The following is a 15,561-nucleotide window of genomic DNA, read 5'->3' as shown; positions in this document are numbered from 1 at the left end:
CAACTTGACCTTGTCCTAAAAAACTCTGGCTGTATAATTCCTAGAAATCTCTTTAGTGTTAATTTTGTAGATACATACACATGCTGCACAGCAGACTTATGATACTATTAGAAAACTAAATAGAACGTTATCTCATTAATTTTTTCATTCTTAAAAGTGAAGTTAAATGTACTGTGCCTGTTTCTCATTTTTAATTGATCAGTTTATATTAACTTCTGTGTTATTTACTTTGCAATCCTTCTGCTGTTGCCTTATTTGTATTACAAGAAAAATGTGAGTTTAGCCATTGCTCTCTCCTGGGGAGAAAAAAAAAAAAAAAAGGCAAAATGGAAGTGATTATTTGTGCTGCATAAAACTTCAGATTAACTGAATCTGATGGTGTTGGATTAGATCTAATTCCATCTAAGCAGCATCTTGCTTCTGAGAGGGGTCAGTGTCCACTGCTAAGAGATAGCTATGCAAAACATGAAAGGCTGTGTCTACTACTTCTGATTCTGAAAGGATCAAAACAGTTTGGAAACTACTGATTATTTTAGCATCCAGAAATTCCTGTGACAATTAGTTTCATGATGTGGTAAAAATGCAGAAGTACATCTGTCTGTTTAATTCTCCCATCTGATAATATTGTTCACTGTGCCCTATTTTTCATTTTAAGAAAAATAGTGCATAATTACACTTTAATCAGGATTTTAAATATATTTATCACAATTTCTTTACTTCTCATCTTTATTTTAAGGCAAGGAATTTGTTTAATGTCTCTTTACAAAACCTATCCTCTACTTCTTATCCTCATTACTCTTAGTGCTTTTCTATGACTGCATATTATACAGAGGTTTAATCCTTTGTAGTTGTTGTTCTTTATTTTGCTGGGAAACTCGTGGATCCAAAATTTGTATCTCTTCCATTGTAATAAGATTCCCTGTGACTTGTTTTTATAACACTGCCTATTTGCTTGTCAAATTCTTTCCTAAGACTTCTAATTTCCATTTACTACTTTACTTTCCATAAGTATCTTTTATGAAGGCATGTAAATGAGCCATTTGTTTTTCACAGGCACAGAACCCATCTAAAGTTAATTACCAATTAGAGATCACACACTGCATTTGTGCTGCAGTTCCTGTGTCAGGAGCTGGCAGGAACTGAAAGGCAGCTCTTGCTAGGGCAGCAGGCTGGTGTGAACGGCCAAACCGCTGTAGAAGCAGGCTGCGCTTGGTGCTCTCCACACCGAAGGCTTCAGAACGGTGACATGAATCGATTTCATCAGTTCCAGTAGGAAGCTGTATAGCATCACTGCTTGCCAAACCCATTTTCTTGCCTGCTTGTGGCCCATGAGGAAGAGTGGCCACTACACAGACCAATCGTGCCTGGCAGTTTCAATAGAGTCACAGAATATCCTGAGCTGGAAGGAACCCACAAGATAACTGAGTCCAAATTCTGTCTCTACAAAGCACCACCCAAAAATCAGATCCTGAGAGCGGTACCCAAACGCTCCTTGAACTCCAGCAGCTCCGCGCCGTGCCCACAGCCCTGGGCAGCCCGTTCCGCGCCCACCGCCCCCTGGTGCAGAGCCTTTCCCGAGCCCCTTTTCCCGCCCCTCCCCTGACGCAGCTCCATGCCGTTCCCTCGGGCCCTGTCGCTGTCACACAGAGCAGAGCTCAGCGCTGCCCCTCCGCTCCCTGTGAGGAGCTGCAGCCGCCATCAGGCCTCCCCTCGGCTCCTCTGCTCTGGGCTGAGCAAACACAGGGTCCTCAGCCGCTCCTCACACCTTGCCCTCAGAGCCTTCTCCATATTTACAGCCCTTCTTGGAAGCTCTCTAATAGTTTTATGTCCTTATATTGCGGTGTTCACACGTTTGCATGTCCTGGTGGTGCTGTGCAGAGAGCTGTGCAGGGAGGTGCTGGGCACACAGGGAGTGGATCCTGCTGTGGGGAGCAAGATGATCACCCAGCGTTTGTCTTCTGCATTATTCAAGGGCTTCAGATGTGTTGCTCTGAATTGCTTCTGCACTGAGCCCAAAGAGAGTGCTGCTGTGCAATACTGTGCAGGGTGAATGTTTCTTCACAATTTTTATTCGTAAGGACTCCATGAATAATAGCTTCAAGCTGTGTTCTCGGCTAGGAAAAAAATTACATCCAAAAGTAAATACAACATTAATTTTTATTTTTTTTTTTACTTATTTAGGAGCTAAAACACCAAAGAATGTTCTAATTCTAATGAGTTGATTGTTGAGTGACTTCATGCTAAAGTGAGGTTACAGTCATTAGGGTACCTTAAATACATATTGCTATTTTTTATTATTATCGTTATTGTTATTTCTAATGTACCTAACCTGAACTCTGAATGTTCTGGGCTCCAGAAAGCTTTCCTTTTTCGTAATGACACAGTCTTTTCCTTTATTCTAGATATCAATTCTTTATTCAATTTCTTTATTCTAGATATCAATGTCATCACTGACATTCCTTCTTTCAAATAAACCAAGCTATGATAGTTTAAAAAAAAAATTATTGAAAAAAAACAAGCAAACGTGATCAATATTAATCTCCTTTGCTGAAAATTCTGAAATGCTATTATTGACTCTTGATGTTAAGATCCGATTCATAGGTCATTTTAAAAGTCAGCACATCCCCATTTACCTGAACTAAAGCCAGTGAAGTCAGTGGAAAGTAATTCAGCCCACTGCTGGTATACTGTTTGTCATTTCTGGAAAGGTTCAAAGTTGTTTGATGTATGGAAAGTTTGTAGAGGAGTAACTGTTCTTAAAAACAAGATGAAAGTAGAAGATGCGCTGTTGTCCCCACAGTACAGTGTGATGAAGCCACTCTGAAGTTAGGCAGCGTCCTGCAGAGCCGCACTGCCAACAGGTTGGGCTTTGCTCATGCAACTGAGGGTGACCTGAGAGCACTGAGTGAACACACAACGTGCAGACCAGAGTTTTATCCTATGTCTACTGATCTAAAGATGGGATTCCCAGGGCATCACGTTCCCCAGGCCATAGAGATCCCCCCAGTGCTTCATTTTAAGATGTGGAGGTCTGTAACGCCATACCTTCTCCAGCAAGCAAACAGGCTCACAGGGTGAGCACTGTATACTTCTCATTTTCAAACCACCAGTGTAAGAATAGCTTTCAGTAGACTAAAAACACCACATGAGTATATTTGCTTGTGCCTGCTAGCTTCAGTTTTGTCCAGTTCTGCAGTTCTGTTGTAATGATTTCTCTTTGAGCACAGTTTTGATAACAGCCATGTTATGTGCAGGGGAAGCAAGGAGTTTTTAAACACACTGCTGTTCCTGGAAGACCAGTTTTATCAGAGCAGACTGGCTCTTTCAGGTGAAATGCCATGAATTTACTTGTGAATTTTGGACACACAGTTTGCAATAGCTATGTGACTGCTTCAGAAAGCAAAGTAAGAAGCAGTCTGTGGTTAAGGGGGAGGAAGAGCCTTGTGGTTAATGTGAGGAGGAAGGCTTTGTCTTCTCCAGGCTACAAAGGGAATTTTCAAGAAGCAGCTGAAGGCTAATGAAAGCATCCAAGCAATTGAGAATTACCTAGGAAACGAAACCTCTGAAGCTGTTTAGCCAATAGAGCAGGAAGGGAGAGAGTTATTCCCTCACAGCAGCTTTATGACCAGCAATTTCATAATGTGAAGCCATGCAAGCAATTTGTGCAAATAATGAACTAGCAAAACTTGCAGCCGTGAGTGGGGACTGCTGCTGAGCTAAACTGGGCTCAGGCTCGGTAGTTTGCTGAGGGAGTTGTGTTTGTAAAGGTGAAGGGGATCTCATTCTGCCTAGTTCATTAGGATTGGACTAGATGGGGGTATAAGTGGTGCTAAAGCAAACAAGCATAGGAATTACTACTGGCTTGATGGATAAATCTGCAAGTTTTAGCACAAACTTGTGTGTAAGGCATGTATCAGTTTTGCTTAAAGCAGGCATATTTGAACAGTAAGGTGTAGCTGTGTTAGGATCTGCAAATACCACACATCATCTTCTATTTTTATCTGTCCAACAGTGAATCCGATGTCATAGTAATTTTGTTGGCTTATTGGTCTCAGACTGTCCCAAATGCTGCTGTCCCACAAGTACGTAGCTGCAGCTACAAGAACTTAGATTTTACAGCATGAATTTTAAATACCATAATCAGATCTTTCTTTAGATTTTCATGTTTAAGAACTCACATAGAATACAAAATAAATGCAGAGAGAATTAGAAGCAGGTATTAAAGTCTTGGAAATACAACTAATAAATATAAAGGCTGGAAAAAATTGTATGCAACAAGAATAATTTAACATGATTAGTGCAGTATATGCAGGCTTTTTCTTTTTTTTTAATGGAAACAATGCCTGAATTAAAGTCACTTACAGCTTGTCTTCAGGCCAGACTGACTGGAAAATGCTTCAACTTCAATAAAATGCTATTTGGTTTAGTCTAAAACTAGTAGGACATGAAAAACCTCAACAAAATCTCATTTAAATATAGTAATGTCCAATTTCGGTAATGTAACATGTATAAACAAGTTGTCCATCAATTTGGTTGGCAATTTTGAAAGATTTCCACTAGATGCTCTGCAATCCTCTGAAGCATGTGAGATCTACAAATACTATGCACTTATTCTGTCTGCTATTTAGAGAATAAACGTAGCTTACTTTTGCTGCTTTTTGTGCCAGTGTATTTTAGTCCTGCTTCGGTGCAGTTGGTGCAGCAAGCTTTTGCTCAAAGCTCAGCTAGAGTTTTCTATGCTCATGGCTACTGCTTGTGCTTTTGACCTGCACTGGGGATTTTCTGGTGTGAAACTGGAACATAATTCAGTTTTGATGTGGATTAAAATTTTGATGTATTGTTTGCATTCCTTTTGCATATTTACAGGTTGTACTTATGGCTAAAGTATGGATGCACATTTAAAATCAGCTGTTAGTTACCCAGAGCCTAGATAGAGAGGTATTTTCCTGGTGGCAATACAATCATATTTTAAGGGGAAGATGTCTGAAATTTATCCACTGGTTCCTTTTTTTTTTTTTTTGTGGTTGGGTTTTTTGTTGATGGCTTTCCTTATTGGTGTTGGTAAGTAATTCATCTAACTTAGAATAACTGAGTATTTTCAAATATGTCATTTCAACTTTCAGTTTCTAATTTTGCCATATGTAACAGTCAAGACTATATTTAACTCAAGATTTGGGATTTTTACCAAAAAAAAGTTGTAAATTTGTGAAAGCTGAAGAGAGCAAAAGTCAGGTTTACGCACAGCAAAGGAGTACCACCAGTGAAGACTTTGACTGAGAGGCCGAGCTGAACCAAACCGTTTAATGGGTTTGTCCTGCCTAAAGGGTGATGCAGACAAAATAGCTGCAGTAGGGCGGCTGTTTTCGGTTTTGTTCATTTCAACCATGTATTTACCAGAGCTGTAGGCAGTTAGCCATAAGAATGGACAAAACAGGAGTGTATTGTTCGAATGTTTCCACAATCAAAGAAAACAAGCAGAAACCCAAGCTGGCTTGTCCCACTTTGTGAAAGTCCCCTCAAGTCTCGCAAAGATGGGGTGGTGTGAAATGCGTTGAATTTATGATAAAGCATTCCCTGAGAAAATTCTGAGGGCATAAGTCACATTTCTGAAAATTGCAATGACTCGAATGACCTCGTGTTCTGACAACTGCAATTTTAAGCCTCTGAGGCTCAGATCTGTAATCAAGATAGGGGGAAAAGAAACAGTGATGTGGGTAGCACAGGCAGAACTGGATTGCATCAGAATATGGTATTTGTTTTCTTGGCTGACCCAATATAATATGCAACCTTGAGATAATGAGTAAGAACGAATCTGTAAGGGCATTTCCTTTCTCTTAAATTTATTCACTTATATAATCATTTTGAATTAGTCATTTAATTCCAGGATTGATTGCAGCGCTGCTGTCTGTGGACAGTCCTCCCCCCGTGCAACTACAGCACAAAAAAGCTGAGTGGGATTTCAAGGATCAGTCCTTGTCTGTCCCCCCATACTGCACTGGTCAGCTCTATCCTAGACTATCTTCAATAAAAGTGTGCCCAACCATTCTTAAAACTTCTGGTTCTTAAATCCTTTCTCATCTGTAGCCTCTTGAGGTAACCTATTTTGGTAGAATTTATGTTGGAATTACTTTCCTACTGCCTATAATAAATCTCCCAGTCTATAAATTAAGTCAGTTGCTACTTGTTTTTCCTTTTGTGAACAGAAATAGTATTTCTTGTTAGTGGCAAAAACAGAACCCAAGGTCTGGTCTCACCATGACATGAACGGTGGCTCTTCCCACTGGCAGTAGTTGTACTGCAGTTTGTTGTGGGGATATGACATGGGCATTCAGGAGAGGAATTGCCCAAAGCAACTCAGCAGGGGCAAAACTAGCAAAGTGTGAGTATTCCTGCCTTTCTTTAAGCCTCCTTTGTAACACTCCAGTAGCAGTGCTGGATAACTGTTTAGATGCTTGGCTTGATCACTGTACAAATCCTCCTCCAGTATTACCTGAGATGAGACTTGTACAGCTGCGAAGTACAGACTTGCAAATTCTGCGTTCTCTTAACCTTTCTTCAGCTCCAAACCTCCCTGCTGAGATGAAACATCATATTCCTGAATGTGAATTGGTGATGGCACCTTCCCTGAAAGGAGACAGGCAACAGAGTCTTCTCTGTTTACCACAGACCTAAGTATTCTGTTTAAAATATAGTGGGACTTTTACAGAAAATTCAAATTAAGTGCATATTTTCACATGGGTTGGAAGAACAGGAACAAATAAAAAATGTTAATGACTCTACATCTTGCATTCAGTGCTCTAATGGAAAACCCAAGCGCTCTGTTTCCCAGCAAAATTTCTTGGTGCTAATTTTCCTGCAGACAAATTAGTACTTGGAGTGCTAATGTGTGTTTTGCTGTGACTTGTGAGACATATTTAACTGTTTTATAATATTCTTTTGTAGGTGCAGTAGCAATGTATTGCCTACATAAGATAAGCATTTTCAAAATGTAGATTTTTTTTTTGTTTATGCATCATTATTCCTGTAATTTGAATTGCATACAGAAATTAGGATGGACTTTTGCATTGTAAATTGGCTCCTAATATGCAAATTATAGTTCATACATGAAAGTTTTTAGTTAAAGCATTGGGAAAATAGACACATAAGGTGCATTTTTTCGAATGAATCGATAAGGAGTTATGTGAAATATGCAAAAATATGTTGAGGTAGATAAAGTGTTGGCCTTGACATTTTTGACACTGATCATTTACATTTTCCAGAAATGAAATGAAGTTCAATAAAATGCCAGACGTGCTTTTCCTTACTTTGAAGAAATATTTCTTATGGTTAAACAACACTTTAAATAGTTAAGCTCATGCATTTACTTTCTGGAGAAGAATGGTCTTCTGTGGTCCTAACTTTAAGCAGTAACTTTCAGTGAAATCTTTCCAGAGTGAAGACTTGGAGATTTGGTTCCCCTAAAACAAAACGTGACATAGAATTCATAGAAAAATTCTTACTGCTTGGAATGGGCTTTCCTTCTCAAAACAAACAAGCAATGGGATGATACATCTGTGCTCTGTGCCCACTAGAGTCATTAGAAAATCTGACATTAAGAAAAGGGAGTATTATAACCAGTAATTAGCATTTTCTACAGCCCAGCCTGGACTGCAAATATTTCTTTGCATCAAACGCACAGTCACCTGAAGATCTAAATGCATTACGGCTCTTTGGAGTTGAAAGAAAACCTCACACATAGGCTGTGAGTTAGTTCCAAGCAGCCTCCAAGCCTATCTCTACAATTAAACATTTGGAGCTCTGCAAATGCATTTTATTATTTTTTTAATTAAAATTATCTTGAGTCAGTATGCACACAATGCAAAAGATTAAAAGATAATTCAGTAAACAGATGAATAAATGATAATCAAATATTAATAATCTTTCTTCTGTTATTGATAGAGGCTACAGAAGACAAGTCTTCAGGTGGTGTTCTAAAACACAGGAAGGCCATATGTGGAGATTGGTAGAAGGTACACAAAATAATACAAAAAAAGCAAACACCTACTTAAGATACGTTGGAGAAAAATCAACAAAACCTCTGTAGGTAATGTGCTGTTTCACAAAGTTATTAGAGATCCCAGAAGACAAGGGTGGCCCAGTGTTTCTAGTATCTCACAGAATCACAAGGTTGGAAATGATCTGCAAGATCATCCAGTCCAACCACCCTCCCATTCCTGTTAGGACCACAAGCTACTAAACCATCTCTCGTAGCTCCTCATCCAGGCGCCTCTTGAACACTGCCAGGGACAGCGACTCCACCACCTCCCTGGGCAGCCATTCCAGTGCCTGACCACCCTTTGAGAGAAAAAGTTTCTCCTAATGTCCAACCTAAACCTCCTGTGGTACAACTGGCCGTTTCCTTGGGTCCTACTATTTGCCTGGGAGAAGAGGCCAGACCCTTTTGCACCACAGCCTCCCTTCAGGAAGTTGTAGAGTGCAATGAGGTCTCCCCTGAGCCTCCTCTTCTCCAGACTGAACAATCCCAGCTCCCTCAGCCTCTCCTCATAAGACTTTGCTCCAGACCCCTCACCAATTTCGTTGCCCTTCTCTGGACACGCTCCAGGGCCTCAATGTCTTTCTTGTAGTGAGGGGCCCAAAACTGAACACAGCACTCGAGGTGCGGCCTCACCAGTGCTGAGTACAGGGGGATGATCACCTCCCTGCTCCTGCTGGCCACACCATTTCTAATGCAGAGCAGGATGCCGTAGCCCTCCTGGCCATCTGGGCACACTGTCGGCTCATGTTCAGCCGAGCATCAACCAACACCCCCAGGTCCCTTTCTTCTTCACAGTCATCCAACCACTCATCCCCAAGCCTGTAACGCTGCATGGGGTTACTGTGGCCAAAATGCAGAACCTGACACTTGACCTTGTTAAACCTCATCCCATTCACCTCAGCCCAGTGATCCAGCTTATCTAGATCCCTCTGCAGGGCCTCCCTGCCCTCAGGCAGATTGACACCACCTCCCAACTTGGTGTCATCTGCAAACTTACTCAGGGTACACTCAATCCCTTCATCTAAGTCGTCAATGAAGATATTAAACAGGATGGGCCCCAGTACCGACCCCTGGGGGACACCACTTGTAACAGGTCTCCAGCTAGACTTCACTCCATTGACCATCACCCATTAAGCACGGCTGTCCAGCCAGTTCCTTATCCAACGGAGGGTAAAACTGTCCAAGCCACAGGCAGCCAGTTTCCGCAGAAGGATACTGTGAGAGACCATGTCAAAGGCTTTGCTGAAGTCTAAGTAGACTACATCAACAGCCCTTCCCTCATCTACCAGTCTACTATGGTCACCCAGTTGTAGAAGGAGATGAGGTTGGTCAAACACAACCTGCCTTTCATGAACCCATGCTGGCTGGGCCTGATCCTGTGGACATCGCGCACGAGCCGAGTGATCTCTCCCAGGAGGATTTGCTCCATGACCTTCCCTGGCACTGATGTCAGGCTGACAGGCCTGTAGTTCCCCTATGGCCCTTCTTGTAGATAGGAGTCACATCGGCAACCTCTCCTGTCAACCATGAGCGCTGGTAGATAGCCAAGAGCGGCTTAGCAATCACCCCCACCAACTCCCTCAGCACCCTGGGATGAAGCCCATCCAGTCCCATGGACATGTGACTGTCCAGATGGAGGAGGAGCTCCCTAACAGCCTCCACCTCAATCTCCGGGGAGACATTCTGCGTGTCAGCCCAGATATCCATATCTTTATGTTTTAAGATTTTAAAATCTGAGACCCCCCACCAAGTCTTTAAAATGAGGTATCATATAATAAAAGAAAATATTCTCTTCAGGGTTCTCAGCTTCATAATGAAGGATATTATTCTATGAAATGGAGGTGGATACTACTCATTAACAGTCATAAAATCTGTACGAAAAAATCACGGCTCGCAGGACTGAAAATGGTGAAAAATTATTAAAGATAGCCAGAGATGACAGCTATAACTACAAATACTGAACAGCTAGGATATCTTCTATATGAAGAAAGAGAAAATAGATTTGGACTCTCCAGCTTACAAAAGAAAATTTAAGAAGGGATTTGAGAGAACTCTGAATTTGTGAATGCAGAAGAGTCTGGTCACCATTTGCTGTTATGGAGGGAAGGAAATCAAATCGTATCATATCAGGAAACAGATTTTAATTGAATAAAGTTCATTTTACTTTTTTGCATAACATGATTACACCATGGAACTCAGATTTTGGATATGAAATAGTGTCAAGAGCAGAAGCTGGCCAGTTCTCAGATGCTGTTTGGTAACCACAGCGTAGGATGGTCATAGAGCAGGATCCCCTTCAGCTGCAGTGTACCAGTGGCTGTGGAGGAGTGCTCCATGGAGGTTTCTCAATGGACTGGGATCTGACCAGCTGTGGCTGTAACTACAGAAATGTTCCATTTTCTTTACTGAAATTTTAGAAAGAAACACAATTAAATTTAATGTTTGAGTTGCTGAAATCTTTCCTTTGATCTCTGTGTCAACCAAATACCATTACAAAAAATAATGAGGGGGCATAAAAATAAACAAGTTGATGATTTTAGTTGATAAGGCTTTTAGTGAATATCATTAGTAGACTGTTACCTAACCATTGTGCTGGGGCACCATTATCTGTAGCATGTCCCACCTGTTGAATTTGAGAGGAGAAGGAAATGGGGAAGAGGATCAGTGGACATCACCTGTAGTTACACATACACTGATTTGTATCGAGTGCATTCAGCAAAGCTATACTTTCTGTACTTAAACTGAATTCCTAATCCTAATTTTATCCTATTCCAACTGACATCACTGGAAAAACTCTCTCTCTGTTAACTGCTTCTCCTGGTAGAAAAATTGACCAGACGATATTCCTCTCTGCCTGTTTCGTGAACAGCTATTTCAAGCTTATAAAGTAAGACCCAAGCTTTTTAAAGCTTGGCTCTTGAATCTTATTCAACTTGTAGGCATGAAAGCTCTTAGTGAGTAAAAGACTACGTTTAGTTACCATCTACCATAATCCATTATGAATGACCAACTCAAAAAGTGGCAAGAAAATAGTAACAGAAAGTGTATTATCATAAGCATTGCTAAAAAATCAGCTTTACCTGTGAAAAAGCACCTGAGATCACTGTCAGGGTGGAACAAAGAAGTTTGCAGTAGACAGGTTTGTGATGAATAATGCACACAAAAGAAGTGAGAGGATGAAATCCTTAGTGTTCATAGGCCATAACATGCACCCAACCAAATGAAGTAATAACATTCAAAAATACTCAAAATAATTACACAAAAATAATTACCTTCAGAAAAGGCCTTAAACACTATCCCCACACTGCCCTGGTGGGGCCTTGGCTGTGCAAAAGACCTGGCACAAATAGGAGGGGCTGTTAGCAGCACGTTTGTCATTTGGGATATTTGTCCGTCTAAAACATGATTCTTCGTAAACTATGAATTAGTCTGTTCAGTATTGATGAACTATATTTGTTAGGCTGTCAGCGATGAAATGAAAGGAATCTGCAATGAAAGTGTATTCACAAGTATAATGCTTCCTTTCAGAGAAGTCAAGCATTTGAAACCAATGCAGGCCCAGCTTTTTAGTGTTGGAATTCTTACACAGGGCTGACTGCTGAAAGCAGAGGGTATGCAGGAAAGCTTGCTCGCTCCTGGGCACGTGGAACCAGGAGAAATGCTGCAGGCATCTGGGCTGCCTCATAAGCAGCCCTGGGAGCAGCCTTGTGGCAGGAATGGAGCAAATGGAGGGCACCAGTGCTGAGGGAGCAGAACTGTGCTTGAGCAGAGAAAGATTTGGTTCACCTTGTCCCCAGAAGGCTTATCTGTTGTCATGCAGCAGCTGGCAAAAGCATCAACCTCCTCACAAAAGTAGGAAGTCATATTAGGAACAGTAAGGAAACTTTCCATGTTTGGTTGTGAGATGCATGAAAATCACAGTGCATCTGCAAAAAGCTTAAAGTCAGACAGAATGAGAGTGACAGCAAAGGCAACAGTCTAGGCCAGCCCTGGATAGGTGAATTGTGAAACAAACACCTCAAAAATATTCTGGAGAAAGGTTTGTTTTCTCTGCTGCCAAGTTCTCAGGGAGAAAGCTTAAAAGATGAGAAAGTACAGCATGTAACCTTATGGAGGCCTAGAAAAGAACTTTGAGAAACAGGCCTCCCTTACTCAACTGCAAATGTAGAAGATATGCAGACAAGAGACAACGCAGTTACCTTGATCTACAAATGACCTCTAAGGAATAGACACAAATATTGCTAGGATTTAAATGAAGAAAAAGGCCCAAGTTTCTGGATGGCTGGTAGAAAACTCATCAGTTCTTACAGACATTTGAGAGAAGAAAGAATGAGCTGTAGGAAGTGGACCAGGCCTAAGAGAAAAAAAATACTTTTTCCTGAGGAAAATGCACATATCTGGAGAAAATCCCACAGAACTCATGTTGGTATTGCGTTGATGAAAGAACATACAAGAATAATTAAGAGAAAATACGTGAGGCAGAAAGAAAAAGATTCCTTCACTCTACAGAGAATGCTAAAGTCCCAGTAAGTTTATGCTGATGTGTGAGGCTAGTAGAGCCTGGAAGTGTTTGGTAGTGAAATTGAGCACACTTGTGACCAGGAACTGCTCGGAGTGGAGTACTGCACTGCTCTTATTGAAGAAATTCAGCTAAGTAACTTGTTAGTCAGCAAGGAAATGAATCACAACAGGACAGCGTTAGCAAATGACATCCATGATAAATGTATTTCTGATAACAGGACACATTAAATACCTCAGGAATTGCAAATATTTGAAAGGTATGGAGATTTCATAGACACACTTGCAAGCCTGTATTATTCAGAGGTCAGCGGACTTTGAAAACTGTGTCGAAATAAAAAGCAAACACTAACTAAGCCAAATGAAGATGATTAAGACCCTATGTATCTTGGTTTACTTCACTACCAAGCCACACCTCTACCCTTCGTGAGCCTTGTTCACATGTATAACACAGACCAGAAAGATGAGTTTGGCAAAAAATGCAGATGTATAAGCCTGTTCTCATGACCTGAACCACCTAAAATTGGCAAGGTAAAGAAAAGAAACCAAACTAAACCCTAGGAACCTACCACCAAGCAGAGAAAAGACAGCTCATTTGCAGACAATGAAAACAACCACTAAATGATATAAAACCAGTCTTTCAAGTCAGAGAAGCCTCATTCACTCCAGATTAAAGTGATATTCTGAGTACAACTACCATCCTTCTGTTTTCTCATGAATATATCATCTTTCTCACTTGGAAATCTCGTCTGGTCAGATGCAGAGATACACTCATCTCGGATTTTTAGGTGTGCAGCAGCTCATTTCCCTGTATATCTGATGACAAGCATGCAGTTGAGCATGTAGGGTTGACATGGACATTCACAGAATATTGGAGATGTTGGGTCCAGGTGCACAGCAGGTTTGATGTTTCTCTGAAAACAGCAGCCATGCCAGCAGCTTGGTTACACGTGCACAGAAGGGATGGCACAACCCAGAAATTCCAGGAGCATTCCACAGGAAGCTCTTAGTTTATAATCCTAATTCAAACTATAGCAATATATATTGATCATATATGTGTATTATCTATATATATTATCTATACAGATAATATATATAGATCAGATATTTACCTGGCCCTGTGCTTTGTTTCCAAGAGCAAGCACCGAGTGTCCCAAAAAGGTTATAAGAATCCTGCACAGAGCCTTTCCAAAATATTTTCTGAGCTTCTGGTGAAGAGTCATTCTAGGGTTTCCTAAACCAAATGCTGTGGTTTCGTATTGAATAAACCTTGGTGTCCTTTCTTTCAAACTTTTTTTTTTTTTAAATTGAGGTACATTTTCAGCATCCACAATGTCTCAAATTCTACCAGTTAACTGGTCAATTACATGAATTAAGACTTTGCTCTTTATTATTATTTCTCAGAAGCTAGCATCTCATTTTTATTTGATTTTTCATATTTTATACTGAAAAAAAATTTCCTACTCACCTTTCCAGAACAATCCTTATTTTCTCATGGGTTTTTTTTTTTTTTTTTTTTTTTAGTGCTTTTACTGACAAAAGCCTTCATCTATTCAATTGTTCTGTTTACTGCAACTGTTTCGTATCAGTAACCACACTTGCTAATGCACATGCTTGCACTAATTTGTGTGTATTTTACCATACTTCTCTATCTTTCTTCAGATGAATGCATAACTACGAACGCTCTGGAAGTTGCAGGCATGTCATGTGTTTATACAACAGCAAAGGGATATTTTTCTCACATATTCTTGATTCCTTCTCTAGTGATTGCTGGCATCTTGTCTGCATTCCCTTTGCATCTCCTGACAGGGAACTTTTGTTGCCTAGTCATTAAGTGACTGGGTCAGAAGTTCTGAGTCTGCAATCATCTATAGTCTATATCACTGACTAATTCACTGTTATCAGCAAACATTTTCATTCCTTTTCTACAGTTTTCTGATCATTGTGACCTGTGTTGAGCAATGCAGACTTCAGCATAGAGCCATGTGGAACACAACATGTGATTCTTTCTACTGTGAAAGGCAATTGTTTGTTCCTCTCCCTCATTCCCATCCTCTGGACATTTCTTCACATCTGATTATCTTCTTCTGTAGCCTCTAGGGAGGCAACTGTTCCAATGCCTTCTGAAAATCCAGGCAGATGGTATCAAGCAGAAAGATCTATGTTGCCAGCATGGCTTATTAACTATCTGAAGACTTGGGTAGATTTGTGATGCATGACCACTCCTTACAAACACCACAGTACCTTTTCTTCACTGTAACAAGCTTATCCTGGTGTCTGCTAATGCTGTTTTTTTTGGATGTCCATTTCTGTGAGAATCTAAGAGACCATTCAAATTTCATTTAGAAGGAAACAAAGGAGAACAAAAGATCAGGCAGCATGCAGATATGAGAATATGAACTTAGCCATAGATCAGGCTTTTCAGGATCTGCAATTCTACAGAGCTTATTAAAAGGCAGTTTATTTTGTTCTACTAGTTTTACAATACCACGAGTCCGTTGACTTCCCTGTCTTTCTATGATGGAAATAAAGGATAAAATTAAAAGCATGTTAAAGCCATTAAGCAGTACAACCATCCTCTTTAACATTCTGTTTTAGGAGTTCCTTGTGGATCTGAGAGTACTTTGGTTCTCTGTAGCTTGATATTTAGCATTCAAAGCATTCAGGCACTATATTACCTATTCATTGCCTCTGCCAGACAAAGAAAAAAAAAAAATTGGATTATTATGTTACAGGCTCTCAGGTTCTTACTTATTTGGGAGCAAAAGAACATACTCCAAAGAGATTTTAATGGATTCTGCAGGTATCTCCAATAGGACAGTCTGTACACATTTATAACAGATTTGATCTGTGAAATGTTTGTCAATTATGCGGCTTATTGCAGGAGATTTCCTTGCCACTTCTTCTGTACATACATCCCTCCAAAACACAAAACCCATGGCCACTTGCAAAAAAATAGCACATTTCAGGCAGTGCATCTATCACAGGGCACGTGCTGAAACTTCAGA

This window comes from Centrocercus urophasianus, unplaced genomic scaffold (genome assembly GCF_019232065.1).
Source record: "Centrocercus urophasianus isolate 14NV4802_14NV808 unplaced genomic scaffold, USGS_Curo_1.0 seq_15, whole genome shotgun sequence".
Taxonomy (NCBI): domain Eukaryota; kingdom Metazoa; phylum Chordata; class Aves; order Galliformes; family Phasianidae; genus Centrocercus; species Centrocercus urophasianus.
The sequence above is the reverse complement of the archived record's forward strand: the minus strand, read 5'-3'. Positions refer to the sequence as shown.